Source organism: Orbicella faveolata, unplaced genomic scaffold (genome assembly GCF_042242905.1).
Source record: "Orbicella faveolata isolate gen_17 unplaced genomic scaffold, um_ofav_v1 contig_12, whole genome shotgun sequence".
Lineage (NCBI taxonomy): Eukaryota > Metazoa > Cnidaria > Anthozoa > Scleractinia > Merulinidae > Orbicella > Orbicella faveolata.
Genome location: NW_028301539.1, coordinates 10,622,146 through 10,643,394, shown reverse-complemented (window position 1 = coordinate 10,643,394; position 21,249 = coordinate 10,622,146). Strand labels below are relative to the sequence as shown.

General features: G+C 36.4%; 1 non-coding gene and 1 pseudogene across 1 annotated transcript; both read right to left on the bottom strand.

Annotated features, from left to right (window-relative positions):
- Positions 1–6,362: 6,362 nt before the first annotated feature.
- Trnal-aag (transfer RNA leucine (anticodon AAG)) lies at positions 6,363–6,444 on the bottom strand. Its single transcript has one exon. It is a non-coding gene; the product is annotated as a tRNA-Leu (tRNA).
- A 12,579-nt stretch (positions 6,445–19,023) lies between these two features.
- On the bottom strand, positions 19,024–19,888 carry LOC110061893 (uncharacterized; annotated as a pseudogene).
- Between the last annotated feature and the right edge of the window lie 1,361 nt (positions 19,889–21,249).

Below are 21,249 nucleotides of genomic sequence, written 5' to 3'. Positions count from 1 at the left end.
TTATATTTCGGACTCACACATGTCAAAAAACCATTGATATTGTCATGCAACCTCGGGACTCAACCAAGTTCACTGAGCTATTTGATATTATCATCTCTCGTTTCTTAAATTTAGAATCACTCGAATGCTCGATTCACGAGATAAATAACAACAAGAGAGCCATGCCATAAATTCCGCAGAGCATGCGCTCGTATATTTTGATGTTTTACCGTGAAACTCTTTCAATAAATGTGTCTGCTCAGGACGGTTAACCGAACTCGTGCCTCGGATTTGATAAATATGTTTACTCTTTTCACCAAACAGCTTTATTTGAAATTGTTATTCTCCAAAACATAATGGTTGCCTTTCACCGATATTGTTATGTTTCTTACAATCGGCCCGTTGCTACCGAAATAAAATGCTTGTGATTTGTTATTGTTTTCGCCTTGGAAAACATTCCGCTAACAAACCAATTGGGCAAGTAAGGAATTAAAAACCAGAAACATACGGTAAAATTCGGTATTTTACGAAAAAAAGTTGTTTAATGAAGAAGATCACGTAGACGGTGGATACGTGACATTATACGAGAAAGGAAAAAGCCATTGACACAGATAGCTACATCATAAGCGGATGTTGAAGAGCGCAAGCTATATTGTTAATACACAGTCATATTTTGTATCCATGGAGACCAACAAGGTTGAGAGTAAATAACTAAAGAGCCCATTTTTTTCATTATCTAGACGGAACTTAAATACGAATTAATACTTCGTTGTATGGGACTTGCAGTACGTATCATCAGTTTTAATATCTTAAATATAGCTGTCAACAAAAGTCGTTAAGTCACTGCACGTCAATAACAATGAAATGTAACTTTTTCTTTCAAACAGGCCTAAATTGTGCAACCATTACAGCAAGTAAGCGTCCAACTCCAACGGAAAAGACCACTTTATTACAATTCCTCAAAATGACTTCGACATGATGAATTGACTCCAACTGTTTCCTCTCTAATTAACACGCAAAATTGAAAATGAAATCTCTGTTTTTGGAACGTTAAACTTTTCGTGGTAACGGCGATCATAAAGTTTGCACTTACTGAAAGAAGATATGAAAACTTCGCCAGATCGATGGTCATTATGATAAAAATTGATTTTAATGACTTCCCATGTTATTTCCCTTGAGGCATTACTGTGTATTCAGCTGCATCATTTAATTTCGATGGCGGACTACTAGATTTCCACGAAGGGCCCGGGTCTCCTTTTTTTTTTCTTCCTTTACATTATGTATGAACTGAGAACACTGAGAACCGTGTGAAGCCGTTACAAAAACCTAACAAACTGTCAAACTTGTTTCTTTAATGCAGAGTTGGTATCTTTCTCCTCAGTATTTCACTTGCTGAAAAAATAAACGTGTTTAGTACAGGCGCCACTGAGACGCGGTCCAATCACATCCTACGATGTTGCCTCAGAGAAACAGTATGGTTTGTTGTGATTATTGAACCTTGATCCTTTATCATGTGTGCAAAAAATTTGAAGCACGCAACGTTTTGAAGTCTTTACTTGTTCTGATTCTTTTACAATTCTTTTTTCTGCTTTGAATGTTTGTATACCTTTTGAAGTTGGCATCAGTATGAAGACCTAACTATAATGCTCCTCCCAGGGAGAGTTTTCACACACATATATATATGTTTCTTTAATTATATCACGCGTGGTTTCTTTTTTACCAACCGCCACCAATTAAATACAGCTGCAAGGTAATCAACACATTAATTCGAAATTTTTCTTTCCTGGTGTTTTAATATTATTTTGATCGTAATAAACCAGCTTGATTCTCCTTCAAGTAGTTTTACAAATAATGATCGCAAAACCGAAGAGGTTCGAAAGTGGATTCAACGGAGCATTTACTGGCAGTAATATGGTAATAAATAGATGCACGTGAACGAAGCATGTTAGTGATTGGGGGAGAGGTTCTCATGCGTTTTCGCAGTGTTTCTGTTATAAATGTTTGCTTTTTGCCATTTTGTGGTTCTAAATGTCTTTATTGATGAGGCTGGCACCACCCATTAGTCCGGCGTTGGCTCTGATTTGGCTCGGAATCTTCAGTTCGGGCTGTGGGATAGGAAAAATATAACAACAATTGATTTTTGTAGTATATGCAAAATGCCATATTATATGATATATAAATAAAAATTCTTATTACCAGACTTAATTATTTCCTCCTTTCTTTTATATGAGTAATGGACTTGACTTTATCTGGCGAGGAGAAAATAGCAAAGCTCTATATATTGCTTAAGTATATGGTCGTTAACTTTGGTAAACTTGTAAATAGGTTACGTGAGTAAAGAAATTACCTAAAAGTATTAGCTGAGAGCCGGCCAATTTATTGTTGATTCTTAATTTGCACTCATGATATTTCTCTATACAAATACATAACTGTTAAAACATGCACTGTCTCGTAGCTGCACAATATTTTCAATAGTTTGATCACACGTACCAAAAAAGAAATAGTTTGGTTTACTTCTGGTTTTTAAATTTTATCGATTTGGTAGTAATTTATTCACCAACAGTTTTTTACGACACCGAAGTTTTTAAAGCAAATATTTCAACAGAAAAATCACTTATGAACGGTAATTTCAGGGTGCTCGATGGTCAATTAATATCATCCTCTCACGATTCTTACCGTTGGATATTTTTTTTTTTCAAAAAGAAAAGAGATAATTTCAACAAAGCCTAGCTCAGACGCAAATACTTTATAGCTTGCAAAACTAAACTAATTCGATATTCGGGATTAAATGCAGTTAATGTGTAGTCACCTGGGATACGCCAGAAACATTCTGTAGTCATAAACTGAAAATTGTCAAGTACATTTGATGAGGTCCAAAATATTTGGCGCAGCTGCAGAGTCTTTTTGCTTCATCGGAGTTATCAGTATACCAGTTTTATGGAAATTAAAAAGGGGATATAAAAATAGTTTGTTCTCTTAAGTGATGATGAACGTTGTTATGGATGAAACAGTTTTGCTCTTCCATTTTGGAAAATAATTTGCTTACCAATTATGCTATGTGATACATAGCATAAGCTAATTTTTTTAATGTTTTCTTTGTATCACAAAATCTGCCGACTACCAGAGAGATAATATAATTAATCAACCACTTTTAAGATGGTTGAACGTTTAGGTAGAAATGTTATACAGGTATCTTATATTGCAAGGGTAAGTATTGATAAGGCGTGTGGAGGTAGCTGAATCATTCTTGCACGTGGCACGATTGATCCAATTTTCTTCAGTAATTCACAAAATAAATTACTGTCAGTGTACAGTTCACATTTCTTTCATATTCTAAATAAAATAGAGTCAGCAATAATACCGTACCAGAAATCCCGAAAAAGTGATCTGCAGTGCCAGTGCTGGTAAGTAGAAACACACTGTCATGGACCTAGATTTTGAAAAAAAGAGCTTTTAAACAACGGAAATGATCACCATGTGCCGTTTGCAAATTTGATCGACATTACCAAAACTGAAAAAAAAAACCCAAAAAAAACCAAAAAAAAAAAAACAATAAAAACGGCCAAAGCCAAGATATGGTTGGATCGTCATCATCCGGTGTCATCTTTTTTAGTTCAGAGATATAAGATATCAATAATGTTAAATGATCCTGGTGATGGAGATAAATTACAATATGGACAACCTTTTAAACGAGTGACACGTCTGTAAGCAGTTGAACTGCGAATAAAACTGTAATATTAAAACGAAAAGAAGCGAAAAACCTTTGTATTCTTGAGTTTCTTAATACCACGTTGTTTTCTGTCAGCAATCAGTTAAACTCAACTACTATACCAATCAAATGCAAATGTTGCTAATGTATATACGTATTCTATTCCATAAATCGAAGGGTTTTGTCACCATATTACAACAGATTTTTGAAAATTCGATACGTTCTTAGACCTTTCATAAAATGCAAGATTATACATGTGTGAAGTGTTTCCTGACTGATCGTGTTCTTAATATTTTTTTTTGGCAAACTATCGACTACAATAAAGACTCGTCTTTGTCTATAAAGAAACACGCACAAACATGACAATTGTTGATAACGCTCTGCATTGATACGAAACTTACATTAACCACTTTCATCATTTTAGCACCTTCAAGCTCCTCCTGGAATCAATGATGTGCATGTGAACGTAAAAAGCTCTTATTGCCAAAAAGAGATGTTGTTCCATGTTTACTAAGAAACAATGCACGCTTGAGGTCTACAAAGGGTCCAAAAAGTGCATCAATGTATTAGAAAACATAACAACGCTATATTTGGTTGAGAATATAGCATTTTAAGCTAGAAAATTTACATCCGAGAAGGGACTATGATTGAGCCTGTAAAGGCATAAGGCACGCTAATAGCGGGTATACTGTACATGTAGCTATATATTCTTAACTCCTTTAGATTGTTTCTCGTGAACAAAAACCATGAGTGATACTAATATACAGCTAACTCAGCTCGAGTGACACTTAGGTTTTATGTTCAGAGCATGCGGTAAATGCAAGCTATATTCAGTTCGAATTCTAGAAGAACAAACACATACACGTAATGAGAAAAGAGTCGAAAAGATGATGTGGATAAAAATTCGTTACAATGCAAAATCATAGGTGTGTTAGATTATTTTTCTCATTCTAGGCTAGAACCTGTACTACTTTCGTTTTTACGAGATTAAATGGTGTGTGGCTTGCATGTTGTGAAAGTTGTCGTCGCCTTCCATCGTCTGGCTACCATCTCTTGTTATATTTATGGTTAGAAAAAATAAAATAGCATTTATGTCTAGAACAAGATAATCGTTAATGTTGCACTAGAGCTAATGCAATATTAACGATGATCTTGTTCTAGACATAAATGCTGTTTTCTTTTTCTAAGCGTAAATATAACAAGAGAGAGTAGCCTGGAAAGTTTAAGTAGAAACTGAAACCTTGTAAAAATAATGCTCGCCGTTCACATAATTTTCTACCGGTTGTCAATAAAAGGACGAAAATGTCGGTTCACAAGTTCACATAAGAGCCGGCAAGCGAAGAATTCGGCTTTGATAAGCGAATCGAACCCTTTCGGGAAGCTTTCAGTAATAACAACAATATATCTTAGGATATTGTGTGCATATCACGAGGACCGAAAGTTGTGAGCGTGAAAAGAATATAAGAATATATGGAAATCCAGGTATAACAGAAACACTATCGAATTCTTCACAACTCCATTGAATGCGCTGCTGAATTTGTATTATGCCGTTGCACATCATGCGTGATATTACTTGAACTCCACGCTTGTTGTTTCAGTTATCTCTGCTAAGTCGCAACTATCCTTATTCTATCTAAAAAATGTATGTGCCGAATTGACTGTGACTGGAGTAACTTTTTAACTGTTAAATTATATAGTTTTTTTTAAAATTTAAAATTTTAAATTTTAAAAATTTGAAATTTTTGCGATCAGAATTAAATATTTCTAAAAGAGATCAACTTTTTCTATGAGATAAAGTTTTTCTCGAGTGATTAAGACCAGACACTTCTTACGAAAGCTTCTTCAAAGGTGGTTTCGAGGTTTACGGCCTAACGGTTTTTAACTGGGTCAGCTATTGTAAGAGAAAGACATCTTAACTATAAGTCATTTGATTCCCACCTGGTACGAGATGGCAAGATGGTGAAACGGAACGTTTCTAGAAACGTTGCAAACGATATGGCTCTTGCGACCAAGTCGGCTTTTTCTATGTTCTAGTTACAACTTTATTTTGGACTTCATCAAAATAATTTTTTTTACGTATCATTTAAGAGCATATGGAGTCTCCAAGGCTAGACGTAGCGTGTTGAAAAAAAAAAAAAAAAAAAAAAAAAAAAAAAAAAAATATATATATATATATATATATATTTACTGTATTTCTATATTCTAAGGCATGACAGATGTTTATGAAGATTCTGAATTTCCAAATTTTTGGCGGCCATATTGCTGTTGCGGTCAATCAGCATATAGTATAGCTTCTTAGAATCGTTGCAACGTGGTTCCTGTTGCTGTTCAGGGAGGGAAACATGTTTGCCACATTTATTCATGTAAAACGGAATACCGCTAGTCGTGAACTATCCGAACAAGTTCCTTGAGAATACCTAGTAATCCATACATTCATCTGATGCACTCCGTCGATTAACAGTCAGTTCCTAACTAAATTTTGCAGTAATAAAGTTCCTGATATCTCAAAGTTACACAAAGAATTCCAAGGTGAGATGCTCGCGGTAACGGAAGACAAAAGCGGATGTCCGTTCTGTAGTTTATTTTAGATTTGCTAACTAGAGTCGGAAATTCATGTTGAACCCAATAGTATGTCTACCATTTGAACTAATTGTGAGTCAGCAAAAATCAATATTGGCAGCGGTGGGATTCGAACCCACGCCTCCGAAGAGACTGATGCCTTAAACCAGCGCCTTAGACCACTCGGCCACGCTACCTGAAACTGAAGTCTACTTAATTTTAGATCGTTTCATTTTGATCACAAGGTATTTACTGTCTTTGTACGTATGTTCACAAATTGATTTCAAATTTTTGTCGTGATATACGAAGAATCTCTTAAATATAAATTAAAGGATATATAATTTTCGCATTGCTTGTTTTCCTAAATTTGTCCCAATGAAGCAACTCCGTACTTCATTGTGCTTCAAGTACGGCTTCTAAAACAATGCGATATGAAATACCTACCGGGAAAAATACTTATTATGTTCACCTCGGGAAACGCCAGTCCACTAACAAACCAGAGACACAGTGAAATTCAGCATTTTCTTTAAAAAAGTTGTTTATTGAAGAAAATCACGTGGGCGTTGGATACGTGACATTATACGAGAAAGGAATAGGTTATTGACACAGATACATGTAGCTATATCATAAGCGGATGTTGAAGAGCACAAGCCATATCGTTATTACAGTGCGCATATTTGTAACCATAGGAACAAACAAGGTTGAGTGTAAATAACTAAAGAGCCCACTTTCTTTCAGTATCTAAACTGAGCTATAAAACTTAAATCAGTTTTAGTATTTAGTATTATGCATGGGCTTTTAAGTAGTGTACGTATCAACGAAATCTAACTTTTCCTTTCAAACAGGTCTCAATTTTACAGTCATACAGCTAGTAAGTGACCAAGTCTAACGGAAAAGACCACGTTATTACTATTTCTCAAAATGTCCTCGATATGATGAATTGCCTGTAACCGTTTCCTCCCTAATTAACTTGCAAAACTGAAAATGAAATCTCTATCTTAGAATGCTAAGCATTCCGTGGTAAAGGCGGCCATATAACTTGCTTTTACAGTAAGAAGATGCGAAAACTTCACAAGATCGATGGTTATTACGAAAAAACAAAATAATTTGACATATTTCACATTTTGTTTTCCTTGAGTCATGATTGTGTATCTAACGGTTACCTTTAACTAAGAAGGCAGACTATTCGATATCCACGAAGACGCAGTGAGGGCTATTTTTTTCCCTCTCCTTTCTCCCGTCTTTTTATTATACCTAGACTGAGAACCGTGTGTAGGCATTACAGCAACCAAGGAAACTGTCAAATTCATTTCCTTAACGCAGAGTTGGCATCCTTCATCTCAGTATTTCACTAGTTGAAAAAAGAAACTTGATCAGTACAAGCGCCACTAAGTCGCAACATCCTTCGATGTTGCCCCAGAGAAACAACGAGGTTTGTAGTAATTTCTGGACCTTGATCTTATCATGAGTTTAAAAAATTCAGAGCATGCGAAGTCTTGAGGTCTTTAATTATTCTGATTATTATTTACACTTTTTGTCCTCCATGTATGTTTAGATACTTTTTGATGATGATATCAGCATAAAGATACTACTAATTATGTATGACTGTTGCATCATCTAAATGGGTTTTATTATATCACGCGTAGATTCATTTTTCCCTACCGCCACCTATTAAATATACCTACAAGATAATCAACAAATTAATCCCATTTTTCTTTTCTTTCCTGGCGTTTTAATTTTTTTGACTTTAGTTACATGCAGAAGATAGCGTGAGACACCAGCTTGATTTTTCTTCAAGTAGTTTTGCAAATAATGATCGCAAAAGCGGATTCAACGGAAAATTTACAGGCAGTAACATGGGAATTGAATAGATGCACGGGTACGAAGCATGATAGCGATTGTGGGGCAGGTTCTCGCGCGTTCTCGCAATGATTCTGTTATAATATTTCAGGGTATTCGATGATCAATTAATATTATTCAAGATTCTTATCGTTCGATAAATATACATATTTTAATTTTGTCACATAACGAGAGGACATCATTTCAACGAAGCAAATCAGAAACGCAAATACTATATGGCTTGCAGAACCAAAATGAAGCAACATTCGGGACTAGAAATGTTTGACTCTCACTTCTTATTTATAGTCAGCAAAATGTAGACCTGAAGTTTAACAGAAGCAGCATTAAAGATATAGTTCAAAATAACTGGGATTTAGCGAAAAATTCTGTAGAAATGGCAATCATAAACTGAAAATTGTCAGCTGTACATATGTAAGGCTCACAAATATTTAGCGCAGAGTATTTTTGCTTCATCGAGATGATCAGTATGCCAGTGATACGAAAGTCAAAAGAGGCATATAAAAATCATTTCTTCTCTTAAGCAATGATAAACATTGTTATCACTGAAATAGTTTTTTTTTTGTTCCTTTCCTTTTTTTAAAAATAATTCGCTGACACATTTATGAAACATAGCGAACGGGAGTTTTTGTTGTATTATCTTTGCCTACAAGAGCTGCCGATAACCACCAGAGAGGTAATATACTTAATTAACCACTATGAGGATGATTGTTAAACAGACCTTATAAGGATATTCCAAGCATAGGTATTGATAAGACGTGTGCAGTTAGATGAATTATTCTTGTACTTGGCAAGATTGATGCAATTTTCTTCAGTTATACATAAAAAATATATATATTATTGTCAGTGCAAAATTAACAAATTTTAAAGTTCTAATTAAGAGAGAGTCACCAATGTTACCAAACCAAAGAGGTAGTCTGCAGTGCAACTACTTGCAAGTACAAAACACATTGTCATTGAAAACGTTTGGCACAAAATCATCGCACAATCATTTTTTTGATTTAAGTTTCCTATTACGATGTTGTTTTCTATCAGCAATTAGTAGAACTCAACTAGTATACAAATAAAATGCTGCTATTGTATACTATTCCAAAAATCGCAAGAATCTTCTCCATATTACTACACATTTTTGGAAAACTCGATACCTTCTTAGATCTTTCATAGAATGCAAGCTGGTAAATGTATGAAGTGTTGCCTGATCGACCGTGTTTCTTAATATGTCTTTGCAAGCTTTAAATTAACCAAAAAAAAATAACCAAAATTCACATAGTGTTCAGCAATTACCACTGACTGATCGTCTTTTGCTATAAACAAACATGCTAAAACATAATAGCAATTTTTGATAACGCTTTGCATTGATACAAAACTTACATTTACCACTTTAAGCTAAAATATTTACACCATAGATTGCACTGACAGTGGCATCGATCAAGAATGCTAGCTCCGATAGCGGGTAAATTGCACAGGTAGGTATATTCTCAACTCCTTTAGATTGTTCCTCGTTTACAAGAACCATGAGTAATATTAATATACAGCTACTTCAGCTCAAGTGACTTTCAGCATTCTTGTTGACAGCGTACGGTAAGTGCGAGCAATATTCAGTTCGATTTCGAGAAGATCAAATACACACTCTGCTTATCTCTCAATCATAGAAGAATGTATAAAATGATTAGTCGACGAAGAAAACAGTCTATTAGAAAGTGTGAATAAAAATTGGTTACAAAGCAAATTGGACGGTGCGTGCGTGCGTGTGTGTGTGTGTGTGTGTGTGTGTGTGTGTGTGTGTGTGTGCGTCATTCTCAACTAGAGCCTGTACTAATTTCGTTTTTTATCAGATTTAACATTATTGTGGTTTCCATGTTGTGTAAGTCGTTGTCGCCTTCGATCGTCTAGTGCAACAGTAACGACTCTCTTGTTCTAGAAAAACTGCCGCATGTATGCCATCTATGTATACGTGTATTTTTCTAACCCTCAAAATAATAATACGAAGTAGCCTGGAAAGTTTTCAGGGAAACTGAAACCTTCTAAATATAAATATTTAGAAATATTGAGGAAATATTTTACTGGTTGTAAATATCGGGGCCGAAAATGGTGGTTCACAAGTTCACATAAGGGCCGGCAAGCGAGGAATCAGGCTTTGATAAGCAAATCGAATCCCTTTCGGGATCGATGCTTTCAGTGATGACGAAAATATATCTCGGTGATATTGTATGCATATTCAGGAGGACAAGGAGTTAGCGTGAAAAGGATATAGGAATATATGGAAATCCAGGTATAACGGAAACACTATCTAATTCTTTCACTACTACACTGAAGGCGTTGCGAGGTTTGTATTATACCGTTGCAGATCATGTGTGATATCAATATGGGTTCCGCGCTTTCTATTTCTATCTCTGCTAAGTCACAACAGTCGAGGTCCTTATTCCATCTGGAAATGTATGCGCGAAATTGACTGTGACTGGAGTAACTTTTTAACTGTTAAATTGTAACTGTGTCTTGAAAAATTAAAATTTTGAAATTTTTGCCATCAGAATTAAAGTATTTCCAGGATAGATAAAGTTGTTCTCGAGTAATTAAGACCAGAGACTTCTTAGGAAAGTTTCGTCAAAGGTAGTTTTGAAGTTTATGGCGTAACAGATTTTCTGTGGGTCAGCTATTATAACAAAAAAATAAATAAATAAATAAATAAATAAATAAGAAAAAAAAAAAAAAAAACATTTTAACTGTAAGGCATCTGATTCCCACCTGGTAAGTCAATATGGAGTACATGGAACGTTTCTAGACCCGTTGCAAACGATATGGCTCTTGAAACTGAGTCGGCGTTTTCGTTGTTCTTGTTACTACTCTGTTTGAAACTTCATCAAAGCAGTTTTTGTTTTTAATGTATCATTTAAGAACTTATGGAGTGTCCAAAGGTAGCGTGTTTGAAAAAAAAAATACATTTCCGGTATTTATATATTCTTAGGCATGACAGATGTTTGTCAAGATTCTGAATTTCCACATTTCCACAGAAAGTATAGCTTTTTACGATCGTTAAAACGTGGTTCCTGTTTTTATTCGGGGAAGCAGACATGTTTGCCACAGTTAGTCATTTAGTTAGTCAAAACGGAATACCGTTAGTCGTGAACTATCCGAACAAGTTCCTTGAGAATACCTAGTAATCCATACATTCATCTGATGCACTCCAACGATTAACAGTCAGTTCCCAACTGAATTTTGTAGTAACAAATTTCCTGATATCCCAAATTTACAAAAGGAATTCCAAGGTGAGGTGCTCTCGGTATTGGAATCCCAAAGCGGATGTCCGTTCGTTTTTTTGTTGTTTTTTGATTTGCTTATTAGAGTCCTCCTAGTGTCGGAAATTCATGTTGCCAACTACTTGTGATGTCTACAAAAATCAATCTTAGCAGCGGTGGAATTCGAACCCACGCCTCCGAAGAGACTCCGTGCCTTAGACCACTCGGCCACGCTACCTGAACTTGAAAATTATTCAATTTTAGATCGTTTCATTTTGATCACAATGCCTTTATTGACTTTATTCGTATGTTCACAAATTTACAAACCTTTTTGAATTCTTTTACGTGTTATATGAAGAATCTCTTAAATATAAATTAAATGATATATCATTTTCGCATTGCTTGTTTTCCTAAATTTTTTCCAATGAAACAACTTGATTGTGTTTCAAGTACGGCTTTTAAAGCGGTGCGAAATGATATACCTTCTGGGATAAAATACTTGGGGATTGTTTATTATGTTCAACTCAGGAACCACTTCGCTAACAAACCAGAGCTACACAGTGAAATTCAGCACTTTCTTGAAAAGTTTTTTATTGAAAAAAATCACAAAAGCCGTGGGATACGTGACATACAAGAAATGAAAAGTTTAGTGACACAAATCAGCTACATCACAAGCGGATGCAAGCGGCGCAAGCCATATTTTTAATACACAGCGCAAATTTGTAGCCATAGGAACAAACAAGGCTGAGTGTAACTAACTAAAGAGCCCACTTTTTTTAGTATCTAGACTGAACTTTAAAACTTAAATAAGATTTAGTATTTAATATTTTGGGTTTTTAAATTGTTAAACAAACTATTATTATTATTATTATTATTATCATTATCATTATCATTATCATTATCATTATCATTATCATTATCATTATTATTATTAAGTACGTATCACCAGTTTTAGCGTCTTAAATATGGTTGTCAACAAAAGTCGTTGAGGATGGTGCCTACTTTTGTTAGTGCGCACACGTTCTGCGCATCACGCAAGGCATGGTTTAAGCGCCTCGCGCGCGCTGGATTGACATTGACGCAATCAACTACGCTACCAAGCACACGGCAAAAATGAAAGCATAATTTTCCTTTTGTGAACAAATCAAATTTAATGAACTTGTACTTAAACCAGGGGTACTAGAATAGCAGCATGTCGCTAACCACTAACTGTTAACGTCTTCCAGCTGAAAAACTAGCGGTTGACTGTCGAAAATTCTACTGAAATCCAACTGTAAACATGTACCTGCAGATGGCGTAGTGCGCGCACAAAACAAGTGCGAGATATGCCAATGGTTTATTCACTGGGGAGGTGACAGAAAAAAATGTAACGAGCACCGTAAAACTTTTCAAAAAGGATCAAAACTTTAAAAAAACGCGTGGTTACCCCTACATTTTATGTTATGAAATGGAAGTGGCAAGCCTATTCAGCACGTGATTAGTTTCTTGCTGTGAGCAAAAGGTATTTAGACTGTATTTAAGCTGAACCAGAGGAAGGCTGTCAGAGACTCTAAAAGCGCTGTTGCAATGATTTTTTTTATTAAAAACATACCTAAAAAATTTTTTTGGTTACTATTTACCATGAAGTTTTAAGAGCTTTGTAAATGTGTTTTCTTTTCTGTGTGTAAAGGCGAATTCTAAGGAAACCTGTGAAGAAATATCATTTCCTTCTTTTTTTAGAAAAATGCTGATGTCAGCATTTTGCTGCGATTCAATGCTAATCATCTCTACTTTTTCCGCATGGTCCTGACCTGGCGCAAAAACCTTTGTATTTACTAGGCACCGTCCTTAAGTCAGTGTACGTCAGTAACAATAAAATCTAACTTTTCTTTGCAAACAGTCCTCAATTGTGTAGCCATTACAGCAAGTGAGTGTCCAACTCCAACGGAAAAGAAAACTTTATAGCTATTCCTCAAAATGTCTTCGATATGATGAATTGACTTTTTACAGTAACATGTCAAAACTTCACAAGATCGATGGTTATTACGATAAATAAATGATTTTAAATATTTCACATTTCCTTTTTCTTTGAGGCGAGATTGTGTATCGAACTGCATTCTTTAATTAAGAAGACATGATATTATCTCCACGAAGGCATAATGAGGGATCGTGATATTTTTTCTCTCTCCTTCCCCCGTCATAATATTATAACTAAACCGAGAACCGCGTGTAGCCGTTACGACGACCAAACAAACTGTCAAACTCTTTCCTTAATGTAGATTTGGAATCCTTCATCTCAGTATTTTACTAATTCAGAAAATAAAAGTGTTTGGTATAGGCGCCACTAAAACGCAGTCCAATCACATCCTTTGATGTTGCCCCAGAGAAACAGCGTTCTTTGTTGTGATTTCTGGTCCTTGATCTTATCATGCGTTCAAAAGATTTAAAGCCTTCAAAGTTGTGAGGTCCTTACTTATTCTGATTATTTTTTTACACCTTTTTTTTTTCTGCTATGAATGTTTGGATATTTTTGGATGATGGCATCATTATAAAGATCTTACGAATTATGTATGACTGCTGCATCATCCATATGGGGTTCATTATATCTTGCTTGGTTTCCTTTTTGCCTACCGCACCTATTAAATATAGCTACAAGATGATCAAAACAATAATCCCGTGTTTTTCCTTCCTGGTGTTTTAATCTTTCTTTGACCTACAGCTCTATGCATAAGATAACTGAAGAAAAGTTCTTTAACTGAAGTATCGTAGGATACCAGCTCGATTATCCATGAAGCAGTTTTGCAAATAATAATCGCAAACCGAAGAGGTTCAAATGTAGACTGAACGGAATATTAACCGGCCACAATATGATGATTTAATTTATGCACGTTAACGAAGGATGATCGTGATTGTGAGACAGGTTCCAATGCGTTCTTACGTTTATTCTGTTATCAGTGTAAATTTCCTCGCTGTTTTTGCAGCTTTGTTCATTGTTGATATTGGGTTTTCTGGCAGTACGCTCGGAACGTCGGTGTCTTTTTCATTTGGCTAAATTGGTTAGGTCCAAAATATATGGAAAATATATGGAAATATATGGAATATATGGAGAGTAAAAACGTAAATAGGCAACTTTGATTTAGTTTCAGTACTTGTATTAATCGTTTTTCGCGTCATTCATTTTTCTTTTTTTCTTTTTCTTTTTCTTTTTTTTTAATTTTCCAATATCTTTTGTTTACTTCAAGTTAATTAAATATAACTAGCAACTCTTAGTGGCCACTTTATTTCGACTCCTGGCTAGATGGCTAGGAGTCGAAATAAAGTGGCCACTGACACAAGGGTAAAAGCTGGCCAACGCTCATTTCGTTTGAGTATTTTTGTTAACTTTGTTTCTCGGTTTTTAATTTTTAAAAATGCGACGGCTGGACAATGATCAATCAATGTTATCTACTAAATGATCATTTAATATTATCCTCTCACGATTGTTGTCGCTCGGAATTTTTTTTGTTCCGACAAAACGCTTAAACGCAAATACTTTGAAGCTTACAAAACAAAAGTAAACGTATATTTGGGATTAAATGTAATTAATTTATAGTCACCATAAAAATAGACCTGAGGTTTACCTGAAGTAACTGAGAAAATTTAAAGAATCGTAATTTTCCAACAAGAGAGTCAAAAAAGATAAAGTCAATTAAATTTTCAAGGTAAAAAATATTTGGCGCAGGTTCTTGTTGGTTCGTAGTGGTTATCGTCTGCCAGTTATATGGAAGGCAGAAGGGGCACAAAAATCGTTTGTTCTTTAAGTGATGATAAATGTTGTTAATCTGATCAAAATAATATCCCTTTTTCTTTTTTTCAAAATAAATTGCTAAGAATTTTGGCCACGTGAAAAATGAGGTAAGGTAGCTTTTGTTGTATTATCCTTTGTATACACAAAAACGGCCGAAAGCCACGAAAGATATATTTTATTTAATGAACCACTCAGTTTTAAAATGGTTGAACGTTTTGGTAGAAATGTTGTTAAATAAACCTCACATTGCAATCATAAGTATTGATAAGGCGCTTGAAGTTAACTGAATTATTCCTGTACTTGGCACGATTGATCCAATTTTTTTCAGTACTAGTACATAAAATTAATATGACACGAGCGTGGGACAAAGAAAAAATTCTGAGTCCCCGACAGGAATCGAACCCATAAACTCCCGAACACCGGGCGGGTGCTCTATCTACTGAGCTGCAAGAACTCATGGAAAGCAAGGTCATTTAACTGAGTTCACATGTGAAAGGTGTCCTGCATACTGCTAATATCAGCACTGTCAAAGGCATCGTGAGTGTGATAAGCGAATAAAGACGAATAAACCTTTCTATTTTTTCAGCGCTTTCTGTTTCCTCTCCGGCGATTAGCATAAAATTGGACTAAGACAGAAGCGGCAACTCTACGTGAGTACCACTGCACTACGTCGGCCATGTTGTATTTTTTGCGCGTGTTGTGATTTGACGCGGGTTTGACGTGTGAAGGCACGAGTTTGCCAACTTTTTGAAGTTTGCCAGCACGAGTTTGCCAACTTTAGTTTGCCGTGTGAAGGCCGCTTGACATCGAGTAACAGTCCGACTCATGGACCACGTGAATTTTGTGTCATGAATTGTACTGAGATAAATATGGCTGTCTCCAAATGGTAGCACTCTATTTCATGTATTAATTTTATCAATGTCGTTCTTAGCTCCACGAGTTTATACTTACGGCTGTCTTGCAAAGGCAACAGTCTCTCTCACTTCCTTTCACTACAGCTGCAAGTGTTTGCTATTTTCATTATATATTCAGTCTCTCTAGTAAGGGCCACAGCCTGACTCATTTCATTATGTATCTTTATTTAGTTGTTCAAATTCTTATGGCTTTCTTGGGCATTGGGTATTGTGTTCCCCTTGGGTAGGGCTGCATCATTGCATGATGCTTGTGGCGTTTTGGTTGCCCTCACCTTTGCTGAGCAAAGTATTTATTTGTGAAGTAAGACTATAAACGTTTTTAAATTTAAAAAAAAAAAAATTCTAATGAGGTGGCTATAGGCCTTTGCTCACAGCTATACATCATTTTAATTGACATAAATAATTAAAGTGGTTATGAGCAAATGGCTCATAGCCATTTTTCACCAACACGTTGCTTGTTTATTTATTGCCCATTCCTCGCCCATCAAACAGAGGGCGGGAAACGCAACACTCAGAATTATCACTTGTTTCAGAAGGTTTGAAGACAAAAAGAACATTTGTACTCAAATAGGAGTTTTATGGCTTAAATCCGATTCTATTTTAAATGATTAAAGTAAGTAGAGAGAGATCCAGCGTTGACGTGTATTATGTGACATAATGTCACGATGCTGTGGTCACGGGGCAGGGCTCAAGCAATGTAATATTTTATCGTATGACCCGTACGGCCCCGCGCGCAATTTCCTTGGAAAACCATAAGAAAAAAGGTTCCGTATGAGGGCCGTACGCGTCGAAGTGATAGGGCCGGAAAAACACGTACGGCCCTACTAGAAATGCGTACGGCCCTACTAGAAACTCGATGCGAGTTAATGACAAGACAATTTTGTCGCTGCAAAATTTTGTTCTCTTCAAAATGAGTGATGAAAGTGAACATTCTGAGAGCGAAGTTTATTCTCCAGGCGAACTGTCCGATGTAGAACTGCTTCAGTCTCCAACTCACTCCGAAAGCACAGAAAGAAAGTCAACAGTCCTCACAACTGAAGAAGTTCACAACTTTCCCAGAAGCCAACAACATGCAAACAGGCGGTCAAGAAACAACTTTTACGGATGAATTGTCCTATAATTAACCTTCGGAATAAGCAAACAGTCTTGAGGCGAAACTTCTTTCAGTGGAAAGCATCAAAGAATTCACCGTGCAGTCAAAAGCAAGAAAACCGGCAAGTCGCGAGGAAAACAAAGTACGATATAATTTTTTTCTTCGAGTTTCCAGAGTTGGGAGAAGAGAAATCACAAACATACCTTGTGTACAGTAGGATAAATTGCTCTGCAGTTTCTACATCAGTGTTGTTTGAAGAGAAAAAAACTGAGGACGAACACAAGTTCATTACCGCACAGTTCATCCAGAAAATAAAACTCGCTTGCATTTCCACTACACAGCAAAGCCAGCAAAGTCAGCAAACCCAGGTACTGTTTGCAGGAGCCAACATCGGTGTCATTAATGTTCAGTTGGTGGTTCTCCCTTGTTCAAGAGAATCCAAGAGGTCGACAAATAATAGCTTCAAACGACGCCAACATTTTCTTGAATCTTCAGATGAAGAAGATTTGTGAACAATTTCATTGAAACATGAAGCAAACTTTTGTCACTCGCTAAGTTTTTGATGGTTTTGACATATTTTTGACAGCTTTATGTCAACTTTCTGTCGGCTTTTTAGCATGAATTGTAATATTAGACTTACATTGAAAAAAAAATATTAGAAAATGTGTCGTGTTTTTCGATGAATTGTGAGTTTCTTGTTCGACGCGAAGAAATAAATGACACTGAGATTTTATAATGGAATCATTTCTGTAGTTTTTCCGCGCACGGCCTTCTGATGTTATGTACTCGCGTCCTATTTAGGTTCAACCGTTAAGTGGTCATATGATAAAATGCTTATTGACTGAGTAAGGTCGGGCCGGACCGGAAACTATTTGTCTCTCGGTCAGGACGCACGTCCTGACTTCGAGCCAAATACTTTCCCGTCCGGCCCTCCCACTCAGTCAATAAGTACATAGTATGTATCATCCTCTAGCGCACACATGTGTTTTTCAAAAATTTGGTCTGACTGAATTACGGAGCTCTACAATTGCTTTCTCCCATCTTCTCCTTTAGCCTTTAGTAGCCTTTGCCTTCGTTTTGGTTGTCTTCACCGTTGCTGGGCAAAATCTTTATTTGTAAAGTAAGACAATATAAGTCCTTTAATAAAATTTTCTAATGAGGTGGTTATGGACCTTTGCTCATGGCTATACAATATTTCAATTTACATAAATAATTAAAGGGGCTATATAGTAGTGTGACGTCACGTTACCATGACACCGAAATTCTCAGTTCTAAACAAACCTCAGAATAACAAAGCGCCTCGCTTCGAACATCTTCTTCCGAAAGGTCACGACCCTGTAATTATCTCACAAAAGGCGTATTTCTCACTAACAACACACAAAGAATCACGCCGTGTTTGAAAATACGTTTGCATCCATAAAAAAGGGTTTCAAACGACCAAAATGGTCTATTGCTTTGCTCCAACCTGCAGCCACCCGTCGGAGGGCCAAACATGCAAGTTTTTCGCATTTCCAAGCGCAGAAAAACAGAAAGACGAGTACAGGCGATGGAACCGGCTACTAAGATTAGAAATCATCTTTGCAATTGCCTTCTCCATACGAATCAGATGTAAAATGTGACGGTTTGTTGACCGCGCTTGTCTACGACTCGATTCCTGCAATTGGCAGATGAACGTACGCCGATCGTGTTTAACCGCTTCTTATTTCTCAGTTTTCTATGACTGCTACGACTTTGTACCTAAGCTTATATGTCTGTGAATTCTTATACAATGTACTTTATCGTGTTTTCCTAATATATATATTTTTTGTCCGACAGAAGGCAAGATAGGGAGCCCAGTGAACATTCAAGGGCTTGCAGTTGTCATTTCCGAGATGGCAAGAAAATCAATGGCCGGAGATCTATGCTAGAAATCAGGATAGATTGTTCCCGCAACTAGGAGATGCGCCAGAAAGGATAAAAAGGAAAAACAGTAAACCAGGGAAGCAGTCATTGCTAAGCAGCCAGCAAAGGCCTGTAAATCTTCCATATTGTTTCAGGTCTTCGTAAAGCTGTGTTCGGTCAACTTGTGCTGGCTTTCTTCCCAAGGCAGTGTACTTCTTAGTCCGCGGGAACATTTCTGCCACAGCTTGAGCTGAGAGCGATGTGTTCGACTTCCTTTTCCTCTACTGGCATTCAACGTCGGTTCTGCTTAGATTATGGATACCGTGGATAAAGAGTGCAGCTGCATGGCTACACTTAAATGCTCCTCTTGGGCATTCGCACTCAGTCGACTTAATTTCGTGTTGCTCATCCAAGTAAATCAACGAAAGAACATTACACCAAGGAATTGGATTCAGTTGGTCTCAAATGATAACATCGATGTGCTGCCCTAAAACCACGCTATGAAATAAATCACTACAAAAATGTTTGTTTGACAGCCGTCACGTTTGAAATACGGTAAGTTGGAATTCGGCGGCTTAGATCATCTTCACCATCTGTAATCATTCAAAGAAGTAAAAGAACCAAACTAATCTGTTTAAGACAAACCTGTAAATCTGACTAAATCTTGAATCTGCTGAGCGCTTTTCATTTAGTATGTAAGCTTAGCTTGAATTAACTCATCGTGACTTTATAGACCTTCTTTTTCACTCTTGCATGCACTTCCCCGCGTAAAACACCTTGTTGATACGAAAGTGACTCCACATGATCCGATTTGTAGTGGTTTTCTCCTTTTCTGATAGATTTCTTTTCTTCCGAGAAGGAATAAATTAGGGAAGTGATCGACAGCGACGCCATTTTGTCTGGAATGTGCTGTTTGTTTTTAACTGAGAATTTCGGTGTCATGGAAACGTGACGTCAGGACTTTAGCACTCTATGAGCAAAAGGCTCATAGCCATTTTTCACCAACACGTTGTTTGTTTATTTATTGTTTATCTCCTCGTCCATCAAACAGAGCGCGAGAAACACAAGACTCAGCATTATCATTTGTTTCAGAAGGTTTGAAGACATAAAAGAAGTATTATATTTTAAGCCTATTTTTACAATGTGATGTGAGCTGATGTAAAATTTAAGTGAAGTGTTCGCTTACGGACCGTGTTTCTATGCTTTAGTAAACTATGAATTAAAAAAATATCCCAAAAATTCATTAAGTGCTTAGCAAACAACCTCCAATTGATCCTCTTTGTCTAGAATTAAACATGCTCAAACATTGTTGATAATGCTTTCCATCGACACGGAACTTACCACTTCATCATTATGGCATCTTCAAGCCCTTCCTGGACATGCCTCAGGTCTAGAAAAAGTGCCTGTGGAGGTACGAGTGGAATGCAGTTGTGTTCAGCAGTTTTTCTACACTTCAAAAGTGCATGAATGTATTAGAAAACACAGGGACACCACTTTGCATTTGGTTTATAATATCTACACCTGAGAGGGGGCTACGATTGCGCTGGTAACGGCATCAGGCACGCTAATAGCAGATATACAGTACATCTAGCCATATTCGTAAACTCCTTTAGACTGTTTCTCGTTAACAAGAGCCATGTGAAACACTAATAATATACAGCTAACTAAGATCGAGTGACACGCATTTATGTGAAGAGCGTAGGGTCAATGCAAGCAAATTCAGTTCTTTGTCTAGAATATCAAATATATACACGTACGTAAAAGAATGAATTGTAGAATAGACGAAGAAAAGAGTCGTGTAGTTAATGTGGACGAAAATTGTTTACATAGTCATGTTCTAGTTCAAGTCAGATTGAAATGTGTGCAGAAACTGTTGTTGCGACAGGTAGTTCCGAAGGAAATATATTTCTAGATTTTATCAGAGTTTTGAAAATGTTCAGTTTTCCCAAACTGAGGGATTATTTGCTTCAGTCAGCACTTTGTTTTGTACCATCACCCAGTGAAATAAAACAACTATTTACACATTAAATAGTTTTCGGTAAGAAACATTTACCACTAGGACTATCAGCGAGGAACCTGAGATGGGTTAACCCTCGAACGTACAAGCTAACTCGTACCCCCACCGTGGTACAAGGTATCGATGGATCCCCCGTCTTGGTTTTCGTTCTGTTAAGGCAGAGATAAATAAATTTACATTTTAAATGTAGATAACCCTGAGCTTTCTCTACAAGATGGTATTATTTTTGTTGGATATG